The sequence below is a fragment of the Perissodus microlepis genome, chromosome 6 (assembly GCF_051167445.1).
Source record: "Perissodus microlepis isolate ML-2025 ecotype Zambia chromosome 6, ASM5116744v1, whole genome shotgun sequence".
NCBI classification, from domain to species: Eukaryota; Metazoa; Chordata; class Actinopteri; order Cichliformes; family Cichlidae; genus Perissodus; species Perissodus microlepis.
This window is the reverse complement of record NC_140466.1, coordinates 33,652,502-33,670,203: the sequence shown is the minus strand read 5'-3', so window position 1 is coordinate 33,670,203 and position 17,702 is coordinate 33,652,502. Positions and strand designations below refer to the sequence as shown.

General features: G+C 44.9%; 1 long non-coding RNA gene across 1 annotated transcript; it reads right to left on the bottom strand.

Annotated features, from left to right (window-relative positions):
- Positions 1-1,757: 1,757 nt before the first annotated feature.
- LOC146386071 (uncharacterized) lies at positions 1,758-16,365 on the bottom strand. Its single transcript, XR_014800544.1, has 3 exons — positions 11,222-16,365; positions 3,307-3,410; positions 1,758-3,127 (listed from the first exon to the last, which is right to left on the bottom strand). It is a non-coding gene; the product is annotated as an uncharacterized LOC146386071 (long non-coding RNA).
- Positions 16,366-17,702: the final 1,337 nt, after the last annotated feature.

The following is a 17,702-nucleotide window of genomic DNA, read 5'->3' as shown; positions in this document are numbered from 1 at the left end:
CTGTGTTCATGGGATCCATCCTTTTGAGGTGACTAACTAGAGCCCAAACTGCATGACCCTTGGCCCCAGTTGCTGTCTCGGCAGTCTCCACGTCTATCTCTGCTGCGAAGGATCCTCATATCTCCGTGACCTCGTCTGGTGTCTGTTCCTTTCTCTGTAAGACAGAAAACCAAAACACCTCTCTGCCTAGCCTTAATAATCTAATGTTGTTATTCATTGTTCCTCTAGCCATTCAAAATTGGTTTAGAATATTCAGAATGTTCAGGACTCTCTGGCCCAGGGACTTATTCTAATCATAATCTATGTGTGTGTAAGCGTGTTTGCATTTAGCCCTCTGCACTCAAAGTTAATACCTGCAATATATCAGTCCGGACCATCATGCCGAACGAAGCTTATGACCTTCTAAAGACTGAGTGCCAACTCATTATGAGCACATTTGCAATGCGTATATGAAAATAAAAATAACCACTTATTTTAGTAAAAGAAATCAAAAACAAATTAACCATTTTTACTTCTAACCTTTGCCACCTTTTTACAAAAATCATGTGTTTCTTTCAGCCTTCCGTCCTACGATTTCCTCTCCAGTGCGATACTCAGCTTCTCATGAACACAGGCATTTTATCCTCTAAACGCTATTCAGTTTATTTCAATCATTAATGCTTAAACATGAAAATCATGCTTTAAACTTCTCACTGGTTCTCTAAAAAAGTCTGGGAACTTTTGAGTCATTACAAGCTTAAGTTTTACCATACCTAAATTATTTAACACACAAATAAAGTCATAGAATATTCATAAAACCATTGTTTGATGTTAAAACTCATCTTCCCCCTTTTTGACACACTCCCATGTGTCAATTCACCTGGAGCTAGAAATTAAAAGAAAAGGTTAGTGACATCATATCTCAGAAAGTATCAGAAATTCTCCTCTCGAGTATCGTTGCCCCAGTCTTGTCATCCTGTGTTAGGAAATGAAATCAGTGTAGTTATTATGTTAAATCTGTTAAACTCCTGGCTCCGCCCAGAGCCTGCATCTGCACAATTGCCTAGAAACAAAACCTGTATTAATATGAACTTCACATTTGAAACGTCGTTTTTTTTTTCCCCACTGTTTTTCCCTCACTGACCACAGCAGGGTAATCTATGTCTTGATTCAGCCATGAATCCAGCTCACCTGATTCATCCCTGAGCCCAACCGTCACTGGCATCTGATAGTGCTGCACTGCATGTTTTTCCCTTGATGTCACTATTTTCAATGTTTAACCCTTGTGCTCCCCTTCGGGGCAGCCCCAGACCCCGGGGGTCCCAAAGTACCCCACCCTCAGTAGAGACAGGTGAATGAAAATGAAAAAAAAACAGAACAATCATTTGGGGTCGAAGAGTGCCCCAAAGCGATTCTAATGGGTTCGTCAGGGGATCGGGAAAGAAAACGTAGCACTTGGGGGCCACGCACAGAAGCTGCTGCGGCAGCGTGGGGGTCATTGATACCCCAGTACATAAAAATGAAGCATAATCACAATAATGATAATAATGATAATAATGATAATAATAATAATAATAATAATAATAATAATAATAATAATAATAATAATAATAAGAAGAAGAAGAAGAAGAAGAAGAAGAAGAAGAAGAAGAAAAAGAAAAAGAAGAATACAACACACAGACGCTTCTGAGTTTTATTTTATTTTATTTGAAATTACACTCACGATACAACTGAGCCAATCTGGAAGGCCATACCTTTTAGGGTATGCGCAATAGGGAGGGTGCGTTTTTAAAATGCCCCCCCTCCCCCCCGGGGCTGTATTTTTGATTACAATATCAACAAACTGTCCGTGTTTCAGGTGCTCGGTGCTGTACAGCGCCCTCGGTGGCTGTGAATACATGATCAGGAGACGTTGAATGGAAGGAATGAAACGCGGCGTGAGGAGTCTTTTCCTGATGCTGTAATAATGTTCAGCGTAAAAGTCATCCTCCAAGTGTCACAGCGGGATGGAACGGACACACGCGCAGGCTCTGAGTTGGGAAACACAAGAATCTTTATTACAGCACACCAGGTGATCTATTTACAGAGGTGAGGGGGAAGCTGGGCTCCGGGGGTCCACACACAAAGGGAAAAGACGCTGAAAGTCCACACGCACTCCGTCCACTCCTCACGCTCCTCTCCACACTCCACAGAAAACACGATGACGTACTCCACTCCTCGCACACTCAATCACTCAGGAAACACAGGGGTTGGTCCAGGGAATGCGGGTCGGCAACGGTCCAGCGACGAGAAACACAGAGCTGCCGTCTTATAAAGGAGCTGGAACACTCTCGTAACGAGCCACAGGTGCGTGATGGCGACCAGGTGCGTGGACCAAGGGCAGAAGCCCACAGGTGAGCTCCGCCCTGGCAGAGGGAGGAGGGAAAGAGAGGAAGGGAGAGAGCAGGAACAAAATGAAAAACATATGTAGCCATACTGAGCCGACCGGGTAGGCACAGGGACCCTGACACCAAGACTCGCAGACACTCGTGTTGTCTCTGGCTGGGGTGATTGGTCTTGCACCCGTTGCATGCTTCGGTGCGGTACTCGTTGATCACTAGGTCGAGTAGGTGATACACCTACGCAGTTTTCACGGTATCGACGAGTAAAGAAGACGCCCAACCGTCAAGCTCGGCGTCTTTAACTGAGAATATCCAAGGGCTCCACCGAGCCCCATGAGAACACAAGATGTAAAGTACGCTCCTGTGCCAAATAATCCCAGGGAAGCGAGGTGGAAGAATTTACACCGCTCCTTCAATTCGATCCTCTCCTCTTCTTCCCTTTTTCTTTATTCTTCCTCCTTTCTCCTCTTCAGCCTTTCTCCTTCGAGAGTCTTCTGGGCCGCCTTATACATCTCGTTGGTGTAGTGGTTTCCTCCATTGAAATCCACCATTTCATCCAAAAGACAGCCCCAGAGTGTCGATCACAGCGATATTTCTACCGTCTTCGCCCTCTGCCTCTTTTCTCAGACAGCCGTCGGTGACAGACTCGGGCGAAACGTCTTCTTTGAAAGCGTTCGCATCCCCCAGGATGGTGTTTCCGGATGCACTCTTTCCCGATCCTGTTTTACCGACCAGAAGGAGTCTCAGTTCTTCACGGGTCGCAGAGCCTGCGGGGTTGGGGAAATGATAGTAACATTTGAATCATTCTAGAAAAAAAAAAAAACATAAAATACTACGTTACACTAGGCTTTTCTTTTGTTATCTTTGTATTGATGTTGACAGCAAGCAGTTTGTCCACATAAAGCGAGTAGCACAAGCAGCACACAACCCTAGGATTGCACTTTACCTTTGTATCGATGTTGACAGCGAGCAGTTTGCCCACATAACGCCAGTAGCACAAGCAGCACACATCCCTGGATCCGGCTTTTGGTCGCCAACATTTTCAGTAAGCTAAGAAAAGAAGAAAGAAAAAAGAGGTGAAATTAAGGCACATTCAAGGAAAGTATTTCAGATCAGATTAGCAAGTTAAACCACACTGAAAATACACGTTGAATAAACCATGGCCCCAAACTGGTCGGTTGTCCCATGTGTTTCCCCCGTAGCTGCTCCGGGCGCACACACAATGAGCCCTGGTTTCGCGACGCAAGCGTAGCAACAACCTCCTTCTACTCCTCACTGCCTCCTGTATGTGTGTGTGTGTGTGTGTGTGTGTGTGTGTGTGTGTGTGTGTGTGTGTGTGTGTGTGTAGGAGGTACTGGGTTCCTCACAGACGGTGGTGTTCGCGAAACCCACCCTCCCCAAAGCTAAGGGCTCGCCAGCGAGGCGCGTGAGAGTGAGGAAAATGTTTTAAAAAAGGGAAAGGAGGATGAGGAGACACTGAGAGTCCGAGGTCTAAACGGAAGGCTGTGTTCAGGTAACCCGCCCTCCGCAGACCTAAGCGTACGCTAGCGAGGAACTTGAGAATGATGGAGAGGGAGCAAGGAGTACGAGAAGCAACGCAGAGCCCGAGGTCCAACTGGAGGGCGATGTTCGCATAATAGGAAGGCCAAACAGCTTCTCTTTCACTAGCGAGGCGCATGACAACGGTAGAGAAGGAGCAAGAGGACAAGGAGCAACGGATAGCCCAAGGTCCTCACCGAAGGGGGTGTTCGCGAAAACGGCCCTCCACACACCTAAGCATACACTAGCGAGGAGCATAAACGGAGGGCGGTGTTCGCGTAATAGGAAGGCCAAACAGCTTCTCTTTCACTAGCGTGGCGCATGACAACGGTAGAGAAGGAGCAAGGAGGACAAGGAGCAATGGAGAGCCCGAGGTCCTCACCGAAGGGGGTGTTCGCGAAACCGGCCCTCCGGAGACCTACGTGCACGCTAGCGAGGAGCATGAGAACGATGTAAAGGGAGCATAGATGAGGAGGAGGCAAGGAGTGTCTGAAGTCCAAACAGAGAGTGGTGTTCGCGTAATAGGCAGGCCAAGCAGCTGCACTTTCACTAGCGAGGCGCAGGAGAACGATGGAGAAGGAGCAAGGAGGACGAGGAGCAACGGAGAGCTCGATGTCCTCACCGACGGCGGTTTTCGCAAAACCCACCCTCTGCAAACCTAAGCGTACTCTAGCGAGGAGCGTGACAAGGATGTAGAGGGAGCAAGGAGGACGAGGAGGCTCGGAGAGCCTGAGGTCCAACTGGAGGGCGGTGTTCGCGTAATAGGCAGGCCAAGCAGCTGCTCTTTCACTAGCGAGGCGCGGGAGAACGATGGAGAGGAGCAAGGAGGACGAGGAGCAACGGAGAGCTCGATGTCCTCACCGACGGCGTTTTTCGCAAAACCCACCCTCTGCAAACCTAAGCGTACTCTAGCGAGGAGTGTGACAAGGATGTAGAGGGAGCAAGGAGGACGAGGAGGCTCGGAGAGCCTGAGGTCCAACTGGAGGGCGGTGTTCGCGTAATAGGCAGGCCAAGCAGCTGCTCTTTCACTAGCGAGGCGCATGACAACGGTAGAGAAGGAGCAAAGAGGATGAGGAGCAACGGAGAGCCCGAGGTCCAACTGGAGGGTGGTGTTTGCGTAATAGGTAGGCCAAACAACTTCTCTTTCACTAGCGAGGAACTTGAGAATGATGGAGAGGGAGCAAGGAGTACGAGAAGCAACGCAGAGCCCGAGGTCCAACTGGAGGGCGATGTTCGCATAATAGGAAGGCCAAACAGCTTCTCTTTCACTAGCGAGGCGCATGACAACGGTAGAGAAGGAGCAAGGAGGACAAGGAGCAACGGATAGCCCAAGGTCCTCACCGAAGGGGGTGTTCGCGAAAACGGCCCTCCACACACCTAAGCATACACTAGCGAGGAGCATAAACGGAGGGCGGTGTTCGCGTAATAGGAAGGCCAAACAGCTTCTCTTTCACTAGCGTGGCGCATGACAACGGTAGAGAAGGAGCAAGGAGGACAAGGAGCAATGGAGAGCCCGAGGTCCTCACCGAAGGGGGTGTTCGCGAAACCGGCCCTCCGGAGACCTACGTGTACGCTAGCGAGGAGCATGAGAACGATGTAAAGGGAGCATAGATGAGGAGGAGGCAAGGAGTGTCTGAAGTCCAAACAGAGAGTGGTGTTAGCGTAATAGGCAGGCCAAGCAGCTGCACTTTCACTAGCGAGGCGCAGGAGAACGATGGAGAAGGAGCAAGGAGGACGAGGAGCAACGGAGAGCTCGATGTCCTCACCGACGGCGGTTTTCGCAAAACCCACCCTCTGCAAACCTAAGCGTACTCTAGCGAGGAGCGTGACAAGGATGTAGAGGGAGCAAGGAGGACGAGGAGGCTCGGAGAGCCTGAGGTCCAACTGGAGGGCGGTGTTCGCGTAATAGGCAGGCCAAGCAGCTGCTCTTTCACTAGCGAGGCGCGGGAGAACGATGGAGAGGAGCAAGGAGGACGAGGAGCAACGGAGAGCTCGATGTCCTCACCGACGGCGTTTTTCGCAAAACCCACCCTCTGCAAACCTAAGCGTACTCTAGCGAGGAGTGTGACAAGGATGTAGAGGGAGCAAGGAGGACGAGGAGGCTCGGAGAGCCTGAGGTCCAACTGGAGGGCGGTGTTCGCGTAATAGGCAGGCCAAGCAGCTGCTCTTTCACTAGCGAGGCGCATGACAACGGTAGAGAAGGAGCAAAGAGGATGAGGAGCAACGGAGAGCCCGAGGTCCAACTGGAGGGTGGTGTTTGCGTAATAGGTAGGCCAAACAACTTCTCTTTCACTAGCGAGGAACTTGAGAATGATGGAGAGGGAGCAAGGAGTACGAGAAGCAACGCAGAGCCCGAGGTCCAACTGGAGGGCGATGTTCGCATAATAGGAAGGCCAAACAGCTTCTCTTTCACTAGCGAGGCGCATGACAACGGTAGAGAAGGAGCAAGGAGGACAAGGAGCAACGGATAGCCCAAGGTCCTCACCGAAGGGGGTGTTCGCGAAAACGGCCCTCCACACACCTAAGCATACACTAGCGAGGAGCATAAACGGAGGGCGGTGTTCGCGTAATAGGAAGGCCAAACAGCTTCTCTTTCACTAGCGTGGCGCATGACAACGGTAGAGAAGGAGCAAGGAGGACAAGGAGCAATGGAGAGCCCGAGGTCCTCACCGAAGGGGGTGTTCGCGAAACCGGCCCTCCGGAGACCTACGTGTACGCTAGCGAGGAGCATGAGAACGATGTAAAGGGAGCATAGATGAGGAGGAGGCAAGGAGTGTCTGAAGTCCAAACAGAGAGTGGTGTTAGCGTAATAGGCAGGCCAAGCAGCTGCACTTTCACTAGCGAGGCGCAGGAGAACGATGGAGAAGGAGCAAGGAGGACGAGGAGCAACGGAGAGCTCGATGTCCTCACCGACGGCGTTTTTCGCAAAACCCACCCTCTGCAAACCTAAGCGTACTCTAGCGAGGAGCGTGACAAGGATGTAGAGGGAGCAAGGAGGACGAGGAGGCTCGGAGAGCCTGAGGTCCAACTGGAGGGCGGTGTTCGCGTAATAGGCAGGCCAAGCAGCTGCTCTTTCACTAGCGAGGCGCGGGAGAACGATGGAGAGGAGCAAGGAGGACGAGGAGCAACGGAGAGCTCGATGTCCTCACCGACGGCGTTTTTCGCAAAACCCACCCTCTGTAAACCTAAGCGTACTCTAGCGAGGAGCGTGACAAGGATGTAGAGGGAGCAAGGAGGACGAGGAGGCTCGGAGAGCCTGAGGTCCAACTGGAGGGCGGTGTTCGCGTAATAGGCAGGCCAAGCAGCTGCTCTTTCACTAGCGAGGCGCAGGTGAACGATGGAGAAGGAGCAAGGAAGAGGAGGAGCAACGGAGAGCACGTGGTCCTCACTTAGGCCGGTTTACGCATAACCCAACACCCAATTCATTTGAAAGCCTGATGCTTAACATTGTCCACCCCAGCTGTGAAACTCAGAAACCAGTCTTACTTGTTATCATCTATCGTCCACCTGGGCCTTACACAGAGTTTCTGTCTGATTTCTCAAACTTTATATCTAATTTAGTTCTGAGCTCAAATAAAATAATTATTGTGGGTGATTTTAACATCCATGTAGATGCTAAAAATGACAGCCTCAACATGGCATTTAGTCTGTTATTAGACTCAATTGGCTTCTCTCAAAATGTAAAAGAACCCACCCACCACTTTAATCACACTCTAGATCTTGTTTTAACATATGGCATAGAAACTGAACATTTAACAGTGTTTCCTGAAAACCCTCTCCTGTCTGATCATTTCCTGATAACATTTACATTTACAATAATTGATTACACAGCAGTGGAGAGTAGATTTTATCAAAGTAGATGTCTTTCTGAAAGCGCTGTAACTAAGTTTAAGAATATAATCCACCCACTGTTATCATCTTCAATGCCCTGTACCAACACAGAGCAGAGCAGCTATCTGAACGCTACCCCAACAGAGGTTGATTATCTTGTTAATAATTTCACCTCCTCACTACGTACGACTCTGGATACTGTAGCTCCAGTGAAAACTAAGGTCTCTAATCAGAAGTACCTGACTCCGTGGTATAATTCTCAAACACGTACCCTAAAGCAGATGACTCGTAATCTGGAGAGGAAATGGCGTGTCACAAATTTAGAGGATCATCATTTAGCCTGGAGAAATAGTTTGCTGCTTTATAAGAAAGCCCTCCGCAAAGCCAGAACATCTTACTATTCATCACTGATTGAAGAAAATAAGAACAACCCCAGGTTTCTCTTCAGCACTGTAGCCAGGCTGACAAAGAGTCAGAGCTCTGTTGAGCCAACCATCCCTTTAACGTTAACTAGTAATGACTTCATGAACTTCTTCACAAATAAATTTTTTATCATTAGAGAAAAAATTACCAGTAATCATCCCACAGATGTAATATTATCTACAGCTACTCTTAGTACCATTGATGTTAAGTTTTAAGACTCTTTTTCTCCAATTGATCTTTCTGAGTTAACTTCAATAATTACTTCCTCCAAACCATCAACGTGTCTTTTAGACCCCATTCCTACAAAACTGCTCAAAGAAGTCCTGCCATTGATTAATTCTTCGATCTTAAATATGATCAACCTATCTCTAATGGTCGGCTATGTACCACAGGCCTTCAAGCTGGCTGTGGTTAAACCTTTACTCAAAAAGCCATCTCTAGACCCAGCAGTCTTAGCTAATTATAGGCCAATCTCCAACCTTCCTTTCATATCAAAAATCCTTGAAAGAGTAGTTGTCAAACAGCTAACAGATCATCTGCAGAGGAATGGTTTATTTGAAGAGTTTCAGTCAGGTTTCAGAGCTCATCACAGCACAGAAACAGCTTTAGTGAAGGTTACAAATGATCTTCTTATGGCCTCTGACAGTGGACTCATCTCTGTGCTTGTCCTGCTAGACCTCAGTGCAGCGTTCGATACTGTCGACCATAATATCCTATTAGAGCGATTAGAACATGCTGTAGGTATTACAGGTACTGCACTGCAGTGGTTTGTATCATATCTATCTAATAGACTCCAATTTGTGCATGTAAATGGAGAGTCCTCTTCACACACTGAGGTTAATTATGGAGTTCCACAGGGTTCAGTGCTAGGACCAATTCTGTTTACATTATACATGCTTCCCTTAGGCAGCATCATTAGAAGACATAGCATACATTTTCACTGCTATGCAGATGACACCCAGCTCTATCTGTCCATGAAGCCAGATAACACACACCAATTAGTTAAACTGCAGGAATGTCTTAAAGACATAAAGACCTGGATGGCCGCTAACTTTCTGCTTCTTAATTCAGATAAAACTGAGGTTATTGTACTCGGCCCTGAAAATCTTAGAAATATGGTATCTAACCAGATTCATACTCTGGATGGCATTACCTTGGCCTCCAGTAACGCTGTGAGGAACCTTGGAGTCATTTTTGACCAGGACATGTCCTTCAACGCACATATTAAACAAATATGTAAGACTGCTTTCTTCCATTTGCGCAACATCTCTAAAATTAGAAATATCCTGTCTCAGAGTGACGCTGAAAAACTAGTTCATGCATTTATTACTTCCAGGCTGGACTACTGTAATTCATTATTATCAGGATGTCCAAAAAACTCACTGAAAAGCCTTCAGCTAATCCAAAATGCTGCAGCAAGAGTCCTGACAGGGACTAGAAGGAGAGAGCATATTTCTCCTGTTTTGGCTTCCCTTCATTGGCTTCCTGTTAAATCCAGAATTGAATTCAAAATCCTGCTCCTCACATACGAGGTCTTAAATAATCAGGCCCCATCTTATCTTAATGACCTTGTAGTACCATATCACCCTATTAGAGCACTTCGCTCTCGCTCTGCAGGCCTACTTGTTGTTCCTAGAGTATTTAAAAGTAGAATGGGAGGCAGAGCCTTCAGTTTTCAGGCCCCTCTTCTGTGGAACCAGCTTCCAGTTTGGATTCGGGAGACAGAAACTATCTCTACTTTTAAGATTAGGCTTAAAACTTTCCTTTTTGCTAAAGCATATAGTTAGGGCTGGACCAGGTGACCCTGAATCCTCCCTTAGTTATGCTGCAATAGACGTAGGCTGCCGGGGGATTCCCATGATGCATTGAGTTTTTCCTTTCCAGTCACCTTTCTCACTCACTATGTATTAATAGACCTCTCTGCATTGAATCATATCTGTTATTAACCTCTGTCTCTCTTCCACAGCATGTCTTTTATCCTGTCTTCCTTCTCTCACCCCAACCGGTCGCAGCAGATGGCCGCCCCTCCCTGAGCCTGGTTCTGCCGGAGGTTTCTTCCTGTTAAAAGGGAGTTTTTCCTTCCCACTGTCGCCAAAGTGCTTGCTCATAGGGGGTCATATGATTGTTGGGTTTTTCTCTGTATCTATGAAGCGCCTTGAGGCGACTTTTGTTGTGATTTGGCGCTATATAAATAAAATTGAATTGAATTGAATTGAATTGACTCACACAGTTATGTAGATATCCCCGTCCTGTTGTCTCGGGATGCATCACGCTGCCTTGCCTGGGGTTAGCTTCTGTTTTCTGGGGATGAGGGTTGAGTGTGCTCCCTTACCTTTTCAAGGTAAGCTAGGTTAGCCTTCTTGTGTGAGCTTTTCAAGTGCACTTTAAGGTTTGTGGGATTTTTTTCCCTTTAGAAATGTCCCTCATAATTTGTCTCTTTCCACTACAAGACACTTGCTTTATCCAAAACACAGTCATATTCAAAGTAATCCCAAATTGGACTCTGGGCTTTCTCCTGACTTTTCCTGACATGATTCTGCGCGTGGACGGAGCAGCAACACAGACGACTCGACTAACGTACTGCCACCTGCTAGCATAATGAGACACAGCAAGAAAAAATCTGGAAACTAAACTTCATTTTCACCCTTGACTATTGTAGGACACACACACACATCAATGAAAACTAAACACATTTTTGCCATAAATTCAGTTAATTTTAGTTAGTTTTGTGAACACTCATTACAGTTTTAGTTAATTTTCCTTTTTTTGTTTTTATTTTTATTTCCGTTAACTTCTAGTTTTCGTTATTTCGTTAGTTTTCGTTAATGATAATAACCTTGCTCTGCACACTGGAATAAACATAATCAACATGATCAACATTTTACTGCGTGTTGTTTCACCATCTTATCGATTCCAACTCTCCATCCGCATGTGGTTTGGCACATTATATTTATCTAGAACTCCACTCTGTCTCTAAATGTTTGAAGAATTTTTCATGTTTGGGGTCAAATTTTAAGAATTTGACCATACGTGAAATTAATGGTGTTATCACCCCCATCGGGGCTTACCTTTCCCACTTCTGATGATATTCCTCCCTATTCTTTGCAAGTACCCCCTTTTGGTGGCGAGAAACTGTTGGTGTGGTCAAGTGAGTGCTGTAAAAACAAAAGCTCAGGACAGAACAGTTATCAGTCATGTACTTCACACAAAATTAGCATATATTTGATTTCATATTGATCCTCTCAGTGTAATGGTACATTTTAATTTGAATTTATCAAAGCTAAACACAATAATTTTTCCTTGTTTATTTTGCTCTTGTTCTTGTGCAGCACTACATCCTATCACATGCCCCTGTCGGTTATATCCTACTTTTAAATTGCTGACTATTTCAAGAAAGCACCCAAAAGACAGGGACCAGTGTTTATTATTACATATCTCCATTTTGAATGTGACAAGCCTACCATTTCCCTGTTATCCATAGATATTAATAGAGTTTTTTGGCTTTTTTCCTCTATAAAAGTTAATTGACTCTTTACAGTGGCCTGCTATGGTTAATAATAACATGTTCAGTCATGAGTGAAATCAAAGCTTTTCTTCACTTTAGCATTTAACATTCCCAACAATATAATGTGATACATTAATCGAAACACAGCTACTAAAACACAATTTTCTTAATGCAAACATCAGTAACTCAAAATTAGCAACCAAAGGGTTCAGTCTGCAGTTCACACTCATGTGAAGCTACAGCCTCCCCCTTTAGTCTCTGTCATCCTTCTGTTCCTGCAAAAACAAAACAAAGCAAGACAAAACATCCACCCTTCTTTTACAGGCTGGGTGAATTGTTTGTGGACATTTACTAATCCTAAAGTCAGCACCGTTTTTGTCTCAGTATCAAGTCCGTTAAAACTTTTAGTCATCAGTCCATCACAGCCCAGTTACATGCATACATCCACACACATTCATACCAGATATTGCTGCTAATGGAGTCTCACGCGCGACCTATTCGAGCCTCCCTCACCAGCAAGATGACATCATCATTTTAAAGGAAAACAGTTCCTTGTTTTTTGGACTGGATTGACTCGCTGCAATCCTTTTAGGCTCAGGACTTCTCATGTGATCAATGTCCCATATAAGTGAATCTCTCCCAAGCCCATTATAATCATGGAGAAAAATACTTTGCGACTGTTTCCAGTAAGAATATTTTATAGCGCTTTAAAGTTCAATCTCTCAGGCCTGGATTAAAGAGCTGATTTGTTAAATCAGGAACTCACAAAATACCAAAATATCACCACCGGTGGATCACACCTCTCAGATGTTCTTATTTCAGTGCACTGTAACAAAAGCAAAAACAAACGTAACCAATAAAATACTCATATAATAACAAATACTGGGGCCCATTGCAAACATGTCCAAGCATAAAACCATCTTTCTCTCTCTTAGAGAAAGAAAACAATCCAAACCTCACTGATAAAATCAACCTAGTGTTAAGTAAAACCCAAAAATCAACCAAAACTTCACCAGAAAGTTTTTCTCCCTCCCGGGACAATATTGTGCAGGAATACAGGGACCGTAACTCCTTTTTGCCCTGAAAAAAAAACCATGTTGGATTTACTTGATTCAATAGTGGACACTGGTTGCACACAAATGTTTTGCTTTGGCAGAAACTTAAACAACTGAGTTAAATCAACACAACCTTTTCATATTCAGTAATCCTGTGCATTTTGTGTTCATAAAACACGATTGAAACATGTTCAGATGGAGTAAGTTGAGCTCCTGGAATATTTATTTCAACACTATTCAATAACTTTTATCCAAATACTACTTGGTCACTTAAATACTACATGTTGTCTTCATATTGCATACGGTTCAACAAAGTCTAGATCCTGGTTACCATAAAAATTGAATGGGTCTACAACAACTACCATCCTCCTATCTTTATCCTGGTTGCAGCAGGGCCGGGAAATAACCCTGAAGTGACAGGTTACCAGGCAGGGTACACCCCGGACAGCTGACCAGTCTATCAGATAGAAACAAACAGCCGTTTACACTTACATTCACGGATAATTTAGAATCATCAATTAACCTAGCTCTAATAGCTGCATGACTTTTCACTGTGGCAGGAAACCAGAATACCCAGAGAGAAACCACTGCAAACTAGCCAGACTGTGGATTTGCACCCAGGACCTTCTTACTGTGGAGCAACAGCACTAACCAGCATGCCAACAATGTAGGAAATACAGGAAAGCTATGATTTCCTGTATTTGATGCAGAATTCTTTTGTTCTTGTCCTTGACAGGTTAATTCACAATAAATAGCAATAGCATGCATGTGGTGTGTGTGTCGTTGTCTGCCTCTTATAACTCCAGTGATTTTCCTGCAATTTGAAATCTTATGCGGTGTTGTGAATTCTGTGCGTTCAGCAACTAACCACTCTTATTAGATTGTATCGTGTCATCTCAATGAGAACAAATTGAGTTGTTGAATTTCGTACAGATCTTTTAAAGCCTGAGGCAATTGTGTTAAACACACGCGAGATGCTTACGTAAATCCAAGGGCTGGCCCCCTTTTTTTTTTCTTTTTTTTCTTTCTTTTTTTTTTTCCAATGTGTTCCTCCTTCAATTAAATCTCAATCACAAAAATGTGGCGCTCCGAAATAAAACTCACACCGTTAACTCATCATTTTCACTCTGTACCACTGCTCCTTATCAGGCTGTGTGAAGCACAGTAAACAATTCAGTCGAGGCCTTGAGCCATAAACAGACATCACGCACAGACATTGTTTTCATAACCAAACTGCTCTAGACCTTGTCCCCTAAATCTACACAAACGCCCTCTGGGTGACATGAAATGCATTTAACCAATAAACAATCAATGGCTTCTTGTTGTTGTAACAGATTCTGTATTTGGATGTTTGTGTGCAGCATTTTGCGTGTCAGCATAAGCATTTGTTAGTAAAGCATTCTTCATTGCATCAGCGTGTGTGTGTGCATCATTCTTCATTGCACAAGTGTGTGCATGTGTGTGTGTGTGGATCACTTCTCAGTGAATTGAATCAGCATTTCGATTTGTGTGCGTGTGTGTGTGTCAGTTCTCACTCAATCAACGAGTGCATATGTGTTCATATGTGTGTTTCTCTTCATTCTGAGTCAGTGTATGTAGATGTGTGTGTTCGTGTGTGTTTGTGTGTGTTTGTGTTCATCACTTTCCTGTTCTGGTGTTCTGGGTAAACCACGGCCTGAAGGGTGCCCTGGGGTCCTGCCCTCCTCCATTTCAGTCTGTTTGCATCCATTGGTGCTGCTGCTCAAAGTTCTGTCCATACTGGTTCTGGCCCCAATTGAGGCAGTCCTTTTCTCCAGTGTCCTGCATCTTCTCCTTGTCCAGCTCCTCCTTAACTTGACCCTTTTGCTTCTGTAGCTCCTTCAGGGCTTGCTCCTGCTGTTGGAGCTTTTTGTCAGGTTTGGCGACCTCCTGCTCCAGCAAGCTCCGGCCTGATTTCAAGTCCTGTATCTGGGACTCTAAGCCTGACTGATGGGTTCGATTAGCAGCCAGCTCCTCCTGAGCCATGCTCAGTTTCTGCTCTGATGCCTTGAGCTCTTACTGAGGGCAGAAACCTCAGAGTCTTTTCCGTACACGTCAGATTGAAGTTTATTGATGTTTTCCTTGCTTTGCTCCACGGCCTTCTGCAGCTCTGCTGTCCGGCTCTTCTCAGAGGTCAGCTCCTGGCCGAGCCCCGACACCTGTGCCTTCAGCTTATTTTCTTCTGGTGCTTTTGTCCATTCTGAGGTGCCTCCTGACCTCAGTTACTCCTCCTGTCTCTGGCACGCTCTTTTTGCTGCCCGATCATCCGTGTTGGTCTGTCACTGTCCTGCACAGTTTTAATGCAAAGTTGTTAAGGTCAGCATTCTTTTGCTCCCCCTCACTTTTCATCCGGGCTTAATGGGCGTCTCGTCACTGCTCTGTCAGCTGAAGCTGTCTGGAAATCTCCCCCGTGTAGTGAAACGGGCCTTGGATTTAACGCTCTCCGTCTCCGCTGCATGAGATCGTTTTCCTGCAGCACTGTTGACATTGTCAGGTTGTTGTTGTGGGTCCAGCTGCTGTAGCATTTGGTCAGGGTCACATCAAAGGTGGTAGAGGAGAGAGCAAAGATGGTAGAGGGGAGAGCAGGAGTCCAGGTCAGCCTCGGCAAAGCAGCCTGTAATCAAGCATAAAGAGAAAAAACAAAAACAAAACAAAAACGAAACAAAAACAGGCGAACAGGAAAATGATGTTGTGTTGGCTGTGTTATTCAGAGAGGGGAGAAACAACGGGGCCAGGCCCTGTGTCAGCCTTCTCTCCCCCTTTTTTTGTTTTTTCTCACCATATAATCAACTCATAACCCACCAAGTTGACAGGACAACACAGGTACATGTTAAAATTCTTAAGATCATGTTTAAAAGCCCAAAAAAGGAATTTTCCTTCATTCAGTAATCATTTGTATTAATCAGTCAGCAGAAAACATGTCACAATTTGAATCTTTTAACCACTAAATTTGTCGTGTCATCACTGGTTGGTCAGACCAGTGTCTTTTTTTTTTTTTTTGAAGTTAAGCTGTTGTCCTGCAACCCAGAAAGTTTATTTGTTAGTTGTGGATAAACTTCATCATTCAACAACAGGTGTATGTTAAGTTTCGCTGCTTTAACCTTGCTGGAAAATCTTCACGTGTTCATGAATGTAAGCTGTTTTTTCATTGCGTGTGTGTGCGTTTGTGGGTGGGTTAATTAAACTTTTTTCTCAAACGAGGCATTTCTCTAACACGTGCCTTTCTTATACATTTCTTTGGTTGTGTTTTTATTTTGTTTCCCAAATTTTGATTCCCCACCTTAAATAACAGCATTCCATGTCTACAGCCAGGAGTTAGAGCTTGCTTGTGAGATTCAGGGACACATGGTGCTAATAACAATTCAGCCAAAAACTTGCCTGAAAATTTCCAGTGATGGTAACCGATAACTGGAGGAGAAGATGTCCTTTAAGCTTCTTTTCAGGGTGGGGACAAAGCTGGGGTCAAGCTGCAAACTTTTGAGCCAAAGCTTGGCCTGTCTGTCGTCCCAATTCTGTTAATTTATCCTTTTGCCGCTGTACTCAGGTTTCCAGGTTGAGAGAAATCCACCTGTATTAACACACTAAAATATTCACTTAGTATTTCTTTTCTGAAAACATCCACTCACTTCATCTGCCTAGATTTTACTCTCTCTTGGTGCATACTTCACACAGTCAGGCAGTTGCCTTTTATGGGCATGCAAAGTTCCTGTCTCACACACAGCTACTCACCCCGGAAGCTGCAAAGCCGTCTTCACGTCCTCTCTCCACACTCTCAGCCACAATCCTCCATTAATATGAATGTATAAAACCAGTAATAATTATCCCTAGAAACACACCCTCAAGAAAATTCACTGTATACACACAATTCACTGTTCACCATAAAACTGAAACAAATCACCCCCGTATTTATCACTCAATCTTACCCTGCCGACTGAAGTGCCGGTCTAAATCATGCACGATTTGTCTCTTCTATATCAAAACCCAGCCATATATCAAACATTCACCGTAGTCATTCAAAACCTTATTTGTAATATTATAATCAACAAAATCAGCGTTTTTATTACAGGCATGTATCATTGTTTGCAAATCATAATTATAAAACTCAAAAACACGCTAAACAGGAAGCAAAAGTCCTCTGTGCGCTTCACAGCAGCCACCTCATTTGCATGTTCACACACCGTCTAAAAATAGCTCGCAGCGCTGCAGCGCGCTGTCGTCACACACAGCCTCGTCTCACACACAGCTCTATTATTTTATATTACAAAGACGTCTTATATTTACAATCACTCTCAGGCCTGACAGCTTTAGCGCCTACACAATTTTGACAAATTTAAGTTAACGGGTCCAACCGAAGAAAGTCCAACTTTTTTGTGATCAATTAACCAGTATCAGACTCTAACCGTTTCTGGCCTAATCTCTAAAATCCCTAACTCAATTTAACAGTGTCCAAAAAAGCGCAGATACCGTTCCAAACGGTAAAGTGGTGCAACCACTAGTTATTCTGGAGTGCCCCAAGCTCCACAGTGACCAACTGACTATCCCTCAAAGAGGACAAGGCCTAGGCACACAACAGCTTCATTTCTCAGCCTGTTGCCTTCTTTTTCCTTCATGATGTAAACAGTGAATGAACTGAAAGAAGTCAACCCATAAACTGTTAAACTGACACAACAGTCATGATGATTATGTAGCAAGTTGTAGTTGACTTTCTGGTGGTCGTTTTGGTATACAATTTAAAAGCCATTTTCTTTTATAAATACACCATACACTTTGTTCTCGACCATTTCTTTTCCTCATATCCTTAACGGACAGTGGAGGAACACTACATCTAGCTTCTGTTTAACATTTATCCAGGCGCCCCCACACTGTACCTCTACAGAAACCAAGGGAGAGAGACAGACACACAAAGATTTCCACTTGAATCTTGGTCTCAAAATAGAAAAAGTTTTATCACAAAATAATTACAAGAGCACA